This window comes from Schistocerca americana, chromosome 6 (assembly GCF_021461395.2).
Source record: "Schistocerca americana isolate TAMUIC-IGC-003095 chromosome 6, iqSchAmer2.1, whole genome shotgun sequence".
Lineage (NCBI taxonomy): Eukaryota > Metazoa > Arthropoda > Insecta > Orthoptera > Acrididae > Schistocerca > Schistocerca americana.
Window position 1 is genome coordinate 48,760,121 of NC_060124.1, and position 11,077 is coordinate 48,771,197.

The following is an 11,077-nucleotide window of genomic DNA, read 5'->3' on the forward strand; positions in this document are numbered from 1 at the left end:
CTCATTTTTCTTTTCAATTCTTCTGTATATAATCGTCGTTGGATGGATGAACTGTTATACTGATTGTGCAATAATTCTCGCACTTGCCATCTTTTACAGTCTTCGGATTGTGTGGATGATATTTTTCCGAAATTGAGATGGTATGTCGCCAGACTCATACATTCTACATACCATCGTGAACAGTCGTTTTGTTACACTTCCACCAATGATTGTAGAAATTCTGTTGAAATGTTGTGTATCCCTTTTTCGTTACTTGATCTCAAAACTTCCGTAGCTGTCTTAAATTCTGTTTCTAATACATGATCCCCTGTATATTCTAAAACATTTCTTGTCTCTTCTTCTGACACCTTAGACAAACCTTCCTACTCATAAAGCCATTCAGTATACTCCTTCCTCCAATCCGCCCTCTCTTCTGCATTTAACAGTGGAATTTCCGCTGCACTCTTAATTTTGCCGCCATTGCTCTTAATTTCACATAATACTAATTTGCTTTCCTGTATGCCTAGTCACTCCTTCCGGAAATCATCTTTTTCGATTTCTTCACGTTTTCCATGCAGCCATTTCGTCTGAACCCCCCTGCATTTCCTATTTATTTCATTCCTCAGCGACTTGTATTTGTGTATTCCTGGATATCCCTGAACAGTTTTGTACTTCCTTCTTTCAACGATCAATTGTAGTATTCCTTCTGTTACCCATCGTTCTTCGCTTCACTTTCTTTGTACCTACGTTTTCCGTTGTAACGTCTGGGTTTGCCCTTTTTAGAGATGTCCATTTGTCTTCAACTGTACTCCCTACTGAGCTATTCGTTATTGTTTTACCTACATCCTTAGAGACCTATTACCCTGTTATTACTCCGAAGAAGTAAGAAAACGGAAAAGGACTAGCGAGATAATCGCTAGCTGGGTGCCTTCGACTACTCACTTTCGGAGTACTGATTCATGTGCGAGTCTTGTTGGCCCTAAATGATATTTCGAAAACTTCATTCTGAATTCTACATTCTCCATGTATACCGTCCCCAGTTATTATCATCGGTAGATATACTGTTTCATCAAACGTATCAGGACACCTACTAGCGAACATCAATATGGAGCTTGTCCCTTCGCCCCCTCCTGTACGACGCATTGAATTCTGTTGGGGACAGTTTCATTGTATCTGAATATCTGCAAAGGAAAACGACCACGAAGATAAGAGAAATTAGGTCCCTCTCGTTGGCATATGGAAAGTCTTTTTTTCGCTCTATTTGCGAGTGAAACAGGAAAGGAAACGATTAGTAGTGGTACAACGCACCCTCCGCCATCCACCACACGATGGCTAGCGCAGTACATGTGTAGATACAGAAGGGCAGCCCAATCTTCCTCATGAGCCGAAACCAAAGAACGTAGTGGTTTTTTGTTTTGGTTTTGGTTTTAGGGCGCAAAACTGCTATGGTCATTAGCTCCCGGTCCGTGACTTAGGAAACAGTAAAAAACCGAAAATGGAAACCAGCAGCAATGGGAACGAAAGTCATAAAATTGGAGAAACTAAAAGCAGAAGGAAGGCTTAAAAATCCACTACAGAAAGGGGTTGGAACGTAGTGGTGTCGGATGCTGGGGTCTGGAGAGAATACGACATTCTAACTCACCCCAAAGATGTTTCGTTGGGTTCAGGTTATGTTGACACACTACTGCCTCACAGATGCTGCTTACCATTGCCTCACACATGCTGCTATATGATAAGGTTCACTGTCATGACAATACACCCGTGCCGAAACACTGCCGTGCCGAAACACTGCCGTGCCAAAACCATCTTCGCCTCCTAACAGTTCCTCTACTGTACGCTGTACACAGTGGCGTATAATGCGTTCATTGCCTTTCGCGCTTAACGTTTTCTGAAGAGCAGAACCAGCCCCCACCCTCCATATAGTAACGCCACCATAGCAAGATTCATCACTCCTAATTATTCGCCTGCATAACCCACTGGACAAAGGCGTTGCTGTTTACGTCCCTCATGTGCCGCTTAACGCTGACAAGTGAAATATGAGAAATATGTGACTATGCGCTACAGTCTGGAGCCGAGCGACCGCTACGGTCGCAGGTTCGAATCCTGCCTCGGGCATGGATGAATGTGATGTCCTTAGGTTAGTTAGGGTTAATTAGTTCTAAGTTCTAGGTGACTGATAAACTCAGAAGTTAAGTCGCATAGTGCTCAGAGCCAACCTCTACCACTGACCCCAGTATTTTACACACCCTAAGCAGTTTTTGTGCTAATCAGAGCGCTGCAGCACCTTGGAAGTTATTAGTGACTTCTTCTGCTGGCTTCACGCAGTTTGTTCCATCAGCCAGCGCAGTATGGACGGAAACTGTATCTTCCCGTTTACACTTCACAGCCTCTTCATCAACAGTCGACTTTTGCCGGTTTAGAAATCGAATGTCGCTGATGAATTAGGTACTCTCATGACATCGGATAACCAGTTCATTTTCGAAGCAAATGACCTCCTCCGACCTATTCTTCTCTTGCTGTTCGTCTACAGACAATGCACGCCTTGTCCTCTGAGTATTTCGCAGCGGCATGTCTAAATAAAATCTTCACGGATTTCAAGGCGCGTGCATTCGAATAATATCTCGTGTAAAAGAAGCAACAACCTGCCACCTGATGTCACTCGGTCCAGCGGCGGGCCGGAGCTGCTATGAGCTGCCCAACTCACCTTGCGCGCACACGTTGTTTCGGCACTCTGTGATTGGTGCCAGAGGCTATACAAGCGGGAAAATGTGCCTGCCCTCGCATTGTCACTTCACTCCTGACGACGAGGTGGAGGTAGCCATAGAAAACTCGTGAATTTTATTACGATTCACGCGGCTTGAAAATCGAGAAGATCTTATTCAATACATACCGTCCCCTTTTATACCGACCGCCTCTCGTGACACTTACTGGTGATTTCAACTATACATGGGGGTATCTGGATTCTTTTGTTCAGTTACTGCATACACCACCCACACTCATTCAGCGCATTTACTCTTAACGGTTGCTCTGAATGATTAGAAATGTTGTAATCCAAGTTGCGCTACAATATTTGGTATTGACTGTAACCTTCATAACATCGGAGCAATGGTAACGATGCAGACGTAGTTTAACTTGTTCGTTAACAGAATTTAAACGTGTGTATGAACCAATTTAAATACCTAAATCAATTAAAATCTAAAAGTCGAAGGAAAACTAAAGCTTTGATGCAAATTTCGTGGTACACATGTGTCGTTATCGCAAGGGAACTACTTTCTTAGGACAAGGTAATGCATACTGTAACCACTTTTTGACACACTGTGTTAACTTTTATGGCGAAAGTCGATTTTTCTGTTACATGGCTGTAAGTAGTCAAGCGTTCGAAAAAAACACGTTTACAAGATGATGAAGTTGCCATATTGGATCGAACACTTCCTTCCAGTTCATATAATCCACGGAAGACGAAAATGTCATACTATTCCTGTAGTGGTTTGGTTTTCACAGGGCTCACTGTATTTGCTAAAATGAAAATGGCCATTATAAATCATCGTCCCTTTTGTTTTGTGGGAATTGGTATGGTCCTTTTCTGTATCTAAAAAAAATCTTCTGTTTCAGAGTAGCAGAAGAAATACTGCAACAAGACTTTTTATTTGCTAATGAATAACCTTGTACCAGAAATTATACTGTGAGGGTGCACACTGCTGACCCATAAATTTGCATCCCCAAGAAGAGTAGGAAATAACGAAATTATGCTTATTTTGTATATACAGAATAGCTGGGAGAATACATGATGAAATTTCCAGGTTGCTTGTTGGTGAGCACAGAGCATAGTTTTGTATATAGAGATGCCACCACTAGGAAGAACAAGGTATTCATCCGGATGGGCACTGAGTTAAAAATGAGCTTCGATAACAGATGCAGGCACGTCATTCCATGCACCTTGTATTCTGTGCCAGAATTTATCAAAAGTACAGGCTGGGGAGTGGACATGCCTTTCCGTCAGCAATCAATGACCAGATACTTTCAGTTGATGGGAGATCTGGAAAACGTGCTGGTGTGGGCGTGAATTGAAGAGCTTCGAAAGTAGGTCGGGACAAAAAGGGCAACAAACATGCGGTCTCACACTACACTGTTGAAAAAATGACAGAGACATGAAAGATAAGGGGCAGACGGCAGCCTTTATACCTCAGAAATGCAACCTGTGCTGTTCACATTTCCAGCTATAGCAGTCAAAGGTGATCGTGTTGAGGTAGCCAGTGGCACACTAGACCAGCACGTCAGGTACTGGGGTGTATGACAATGACAATGACGAATGCAATCAAGCAACGTTCGTCGTCCCCAGAAACTCAAGACACGGACGACACAATCGTGATTTTAAATACAGATCTGGGACTCTTCCGAAAGGACGACGCGCTGCCACTCTAGTGTCGTAGGTGGCAGCACACTATCGGCACACCACGCTCTGCTGCCAGGTTGAGAGAAACCACAACAGTGGTCGCCGTGGTGACAGTCTATGGTGCTCTGGAGGTCGTTGTATTCTCCGCATAGGTAGTTATCTTGACGCAAATAAGCCCTTCGCCTGACTAAATGTACGTGACATGGCCATACGACTCTGTACGTCTCTGCACTGCTGAATGAACAATACATCTGTCCCCTCAGGCTCATCAGTTGACCCGTGAGATCCTACACTACAATGCCAAATGATGAGTCTCAGCAATAAGCCACGATCCTCTGACCGTCAAATTCCGTTACGTGCTAGTGCACGTTTCTTCTTCTTGCAATGAAGAATGACACAATCTTCTCAGAAAAACTAAAATTCAAATGCGATTTTTTGAACGGATAATCTTTCCTTATACACACAACTAGCGACCAGCCGTGGTTTCGTACGAGTAGCATTACTTATGGTCGGAATACTTGTCATCTAGACACAAAGCTTCTTCTTAAGCCTTTCTATATGTTACAGAAAATCGTACCAAATTACCTGCAGCAGCCCATGTGATTACCAAATGGCTCTGAACACTATGGGACTTAACTTCTGAGGTCATCAGTCCCCTAGAACTTAGAACTACTTAAACCTAATTAACCTGAGGACATCACACACATCCATGGCCGAGGCAGGATTCGAACCTGAGACAGTAGCGGTCGCGTGGTTACAGACTGTAGCGCCTAGAACCGCTCGGCCACTCCGGCCGGCCATGAGATTACCCTTCATAGGAAAGGAGGGCAGGCGACATTAACTTATAATATATATATATATATACAAACAAACATTCCCCATGATAAAATCTATTAGCAAAGCCGTACAAGAACGTCTGCAGTAGTTCCTAAGATTAGTCTTCGCATACAGAAAGGAAAACACACTGGGGACTTCATAGTATACACAGATTTACAGGGATTGGAGAAAAATATAGAAACACTTCGGGAAACGTAAGCTTGTACATAAATTCAGACGCTGCCGAAGACTACAGGACAGTCAGTTATATTTCACAAAGAACGTCACCTATGCAATTATCTCCATACGCTGCAGATGTCACTCGTGGTCTGAATAGTGTTCTGTGTTCTTTTGAGTGCATTACGTCGGAGCTAAGCGAGACGGAACGTCGGCAAATTGTAGTACTCGTACAGTGGGTGCTTCCGTAACCAAGTAGCTGAAATGTTTGTTGGATCACGAGACACCGTGTTGAGGATTTATACCGTATACTGGGAAACAGAGAAAACGTCATCAGCTAATTCTGTGTTCTTTTGAGTGCATTACGTCGGAGCTAAGCGAGACGGAACGTCGGCAAATTGTAGTACTCGTACAGTGGGTGCTTCCGTAACCAAGTAGCTGAAATGTTTGTTGGATCACGAGACACCGCGTTGAGGATTTATACCGTATACTGGGAAACAGAGAAAACGTCATCAGCTAAGTCATAGCGCCGATTTGTGGGTTGAGCGATCGTGAAAGACGGGCATTGAAGACTGTGACGGAAGGCGGAAAATAAAAGGACGACAGCTGCTAAAGTCACTGCAGAAATGAATGACCGACTCGCGAATTCTGTCAGATTCGAAACAACACGGAGGGAACTCCATAAGCTGGGAATTGGAGGGCGAGCTGGAATTTCGAAATCACCCATCAGTAATGCAAATGACAGTAACAGGAAAACGTAGTGTCGAAGCGCTATTAAATGTGGACTATGGAACACTGGAAGAATATCGATTGGTCGGATCAGTCTTGCCTCAGACTATTTCCAACTGCTGGCTGAGTTTAAGACCCAAAAGTGAAACGTGGCTCGGTTTCGGTGATATTTTGGGAAGGCGTATGTTGTTATTCCATGGCTCCATGGCTACTCTGCGTTGTCTCATTACTGCGAAGGATTGGTTCACACGGTTCAAATGGCTCTGAGCACTATGAGACTTAACTTCTGAGGTCATCAGTCCCCTAGAACTTAGAACTACTTAAACCTAACTAACCTAAGGACATCACACACATCCATGCCCAAGGCAGGATTCGAACCTTCGACTGTAGCGGTCACGCGGTTCCAGACTGTAGCGCCTAGAACCGCTCGGCCATCCTGGCCGGTTGCGAGGGATTATGTGAGCATTTTGTCAGTTCAGGTCCGTCCCATAGTGCAATGTTCGCTCCTCAATGGTACGCTGTGCTCCAAGCAGACACGGCCGCGGTTCACACAGCTCACATACACGAGGTTTGATTTTGTGAGCACGACGATGAATTGTCACATTTCTCCTGGACACAGCCGGCCTGGGTGGCTGAGCGGTTCTAGGCACTTAAGTCTGGAACCGCGCGACCGATACGGTCGCAGGTTCGAATGCTGCCTCTGGGATGGATGTGTGTGATGTCCTTAGGTTAGTTAGGTTTAAGTAGTTCTAAGTTCTAGGGGACTGATGACCTCAGATGTTAAATCCCACAGTGATCAGAGTCATTTGAACCAATTTCTCCTGGACACAATAGTCACCAGATTTCGATATGGTTGAACCTCTGAGGTCGACTTTGGAGTGAAGGATGGGTGATTGCTATCCATCGCCATGTATCTTGTTTAGTGATGAAGGCACATCTACCAAGCATGACCACGTTGACCACTAAAACATGCGCAATTAGTCTGTTGACAGTCCTTGTTGACTTTGTCAGGTGGAACGTCAGCGTCCATGTAGTGCAAACGGGTAATGTGGGAGAGTGAATCATCAGCTCGTAGGCCCATTTTTCGTAGACTGAACACCGAACGAGTGCAAGTATCGCGGCCTCCGAACAGACCTTCTTCCCCGGATGCTGAAGGACGTGCCTCTGCAGACTAGGAGGAACGTCAGATACCAACATGATGGCTATCGAGCCCATAGTGCAAGACGAACTACAGTATGTCTTCACGAAATAATACCAAAACTTTCGTTTACACGTGGGGGATCTTTACCTTGACCGGCCCGTTCCCCGGATTTGACGCCTGCAGACTTTCTCCAGCGGGGAATGCCGAAAGACGATGTCTACGAGGATATACCAACTACATTCGGTGATGTGCAACGACGTAACAGTTCTAAGGCAGAACAGAGGAAAAGGTGTAATCCTTGAAAACGATGATGATTCTTGTCCACCGCACCGTTTGTTACGTTACTGCCCATTAAAATTTCTACACCAAGAAGAAATGCAGATGATATACGGGTATTCATTGGACAAATATATTATACTAGAACTGACATGTGATTGCATTTTCACCCAATTTGGGTTCATAGATCCTGAGAAATCAGTACCCAGAACAACCACCTCTGGCTGTAGTAACGGCCTTGATAGTCCTGGGCATTGAGTCAAACAGAGCATGGATGGCGTGTACAGGTAGAGCTGCCCATGCAGCTTCAATACGGTACCACAGTTCATCAAGAGCAGTGACTGGCGTATTGTGACGAGCCAGTTGCTCGGCCACCATTTGTTAGACGTTATCAATTGGTGAGAGATCTGGAGAATGTGCTGACCAAGGCAGCAGTCGAACATTTTCTGTATCCGGAATGGCCCGCACAAGACCTGCAACATGTGGTCGTGCATTATGCTGCTTAAATGTAGGGTTTCGCAGGGATCGAATGAAGGGTAGAATCACGGGTCGTAGCCCATCTGAAATGTAACGTCCACTGTTCATAGTGCCGTCAATGCGAACAAGAGGTGACCGAGACGTGTAACCAATGGCACCCCATACCATCACGCCGGGTGACACGCCAGTATGGCGATGACGAATACACGCTTCCTATGTGCGTTCACCGCGATGCCACCAAACACGGATGCGACCATCATGATGCTGTAAACAGAACCTGGATTCATCCGAAAAATGACGTTTTGCCATTCGTGCACCCTAATTCGTCGTTGAGTACACAATCGCAGGTGCTCCTGCCTGTGATGCAGCGTCAAGGGTAACCGCAGCCATGGTTGCCGAGCTGATAACCCATGCTGCTGCAAACGTTGTCGAACTGTTCGTGCAGATGGTTGTTGTCTTGCAAACGTCCCCATCTGTTGACTCAAGGATCAAGACGTGGCTGCACGATCCGTTACAGCCATGCTGATAAGATGCCTCTCAACTCGACTGCTAGTGATACGAGGCCGTTGGGATCCGGCACGGCGTTCCGTATCACCCTCTTGAACCCTCCGATTCCATATTCTGCTAACAGTCATTGGATCACGAACAACAATGTCGAGATACGATAAACCGCAATCGCGATAGGCTACAATCCGACCTTTATCAAAGTCGGAAACGCGATGGTACGCATTTCTCCTCCTTACACGAGGCATCACAACAACGTTTCACTAGGAAACGCCGGTCAACTGCTGTTTGTGTATGAGAAATCGGTTGGGAACTTTCCTCATGTCAGCACGTTGTAGGTGTGGCCACCGGCGCCAACCTTGTGTGAATGATCTGAAAAGCTAATCATTTGCATATCACAGCATCTTCTTTCTGTCGGTTACATTTCGCGTCTGTAGCACGTCATCTTCGTGGTGTAGCAATTTTAAAGTGTGGTAGTGTATTTGATGGAAACTTTAAAAACGGCGCGCACTCCAAAGTGGAGTAGATGCTGCGAACTGGAAAAATTCATTTTTACGTGACATCGCGTCACCTGTCGTTACGAGTATGGCGTGCACATTGATTTTATCCATACTGGATCAGAGGTCGTGGTTGTGAATGTCAATGTTAAAAAATATATCGGCTGAACCACTTGTTTATAGAGTAAAACACAGCGATTGACGCGTTTCGGAAGTCAAGCTTCCATCATCAGAATAATAAAAACTAAAAGAACCTGTTAAAACTCGCTAAAATGGAACATGCACCAGGCACGATGTTTTAATTTTATTATCAATTTGATTGTGCCTGGTGCATGTTCCATTTTATCGACTTTTAACAGGTTGTTTTACTTTTTATTATTGTGATGATGGAAGCCTGACTTCCGAAACGCGTCAATCTTAGTGTTTTACACTATAAACAAGTGGTTCAGCCGATATATATTTTAACATTGACGGTGTGCACAGATTTGCAGATGGAACAGCGCTGTAAATTTACCCTCTTCCTCCCTTCTGCCGGCCGCCGTGGCCATGCGGTTCTAGGCACTGCAGTCCGGAACCGCGGGACTGCTACAGTCGCAGGTTCGAATCCTGCCTCTGGCATGGATGTGTGTGATGTCCTTACGTTAGTTATGTTTAAGTAGCTCTAAGTTCAAGGGGACTGATGACCTAAGACGTCCCATAGTGCTCAGAGCCATTTTGAACCTCCCTTCTCTGCGAATTTTAAAAAGGAAAGCAGCACATTTTTTTGGCAGCTACTACGCCACCATCTAGCCACTAGGAGCACGGCCTCCTCAGACAGCGCTCGCTACTCTGGCGGCGACCCCCCCCCCCCCCCCCCCCCCGGGCGTCTATTTGGTCGGGAGGGCGCATTCTGCCCGCGGCGCGTGTAACGGGACCGCCTCTTATCTGGGAGCCGGTGGAATCACTCAGCGTGTTAGCGGCGCTGCGGGGCGGGCGTCGCGGCGCGCGGCGGCGTCGTCGTCGTCACACGGCTGGATGAGAGCGGGATCAGCGCCGCTTTACGGCCGCGCCGGGATTTAATGCAGCCATCAGCGTCGCGGCGAAGCGCTTAGCCAGCGGGGATCAGAGCGTCCGCTGCAGCAGGCTGCGCCACCGTCGCCTCGGCACAGAGGCGGGCAGAGCCGCCGCACCGCCCTCTAGACTGCCCCAGCTCTACTCGCAGGCTCTGCAAATAACGACCAGCTGTTTGCCATTTAGGTGGGTATATGGCGAGCGATTACTTCACATTTACATGTCGAATGCAGAACACTGTTACCGGTTTTACGTTCTCTGTCTTCTAACAAGCGATTATAATGTGAGACCTTAACTTTCCCCGGCGAATTTGATGTTCAAATACACTAACTTACGGGTGTGCTGCAGGGTGACGTAGTCGACCACAGCCGATAATTCGACAGGAGCACACCCTGCCATTCTCAAGGCACAAATGCAAGGAGGAAGCAATGTACAAGGGAATTCAATACCTCGGTTTGTTTGTTTGGCCTCATGGTAGTGAGATTTTAAACCGGTTTTTCGAACACCTGAATTCAATGCACCCAGATATTCAGTTCACTATGGAGCTGGAAAAGAATGGATGCTTTCACTTTCTTGATGTGTTGATCAGAAGGAAGACTGATTGTACGTTGGGACATTCTGTTTATACGAAGCCTACTCACACTGACTTGTATCTACGAGCTGATAGTTGTCACCATCCAGCTCAGCGTGAAAGAGTACTTCGTACCTTGGTTCACAGGTCCCACGTTATCTCAGACTCTGAAAGTTTGGCAGCTGAGCTATCAGATCTCGAAGTCACCTTTCGTCAGAATGGTTAGAGTGAGATGCAGATCAAAGGTGCGTTGCGCTATCAGCGTTCTGTCCAACGGGTAAGTGACGATATCAACGAATTGGCACTTAAGTCTACGGCCTTTTTGCGTTACCCAGGAAGCATTTACAACAGGATTGGCAGTAGTTTGCGGAAATATGACGTGAAATGTGTTTTTCGACCACCTTCTAAGATTCAGGCCCTGTTGGCGTCCGTAAAAGATGACCTTGGTTTGCGTAAGTCTGGTGTCT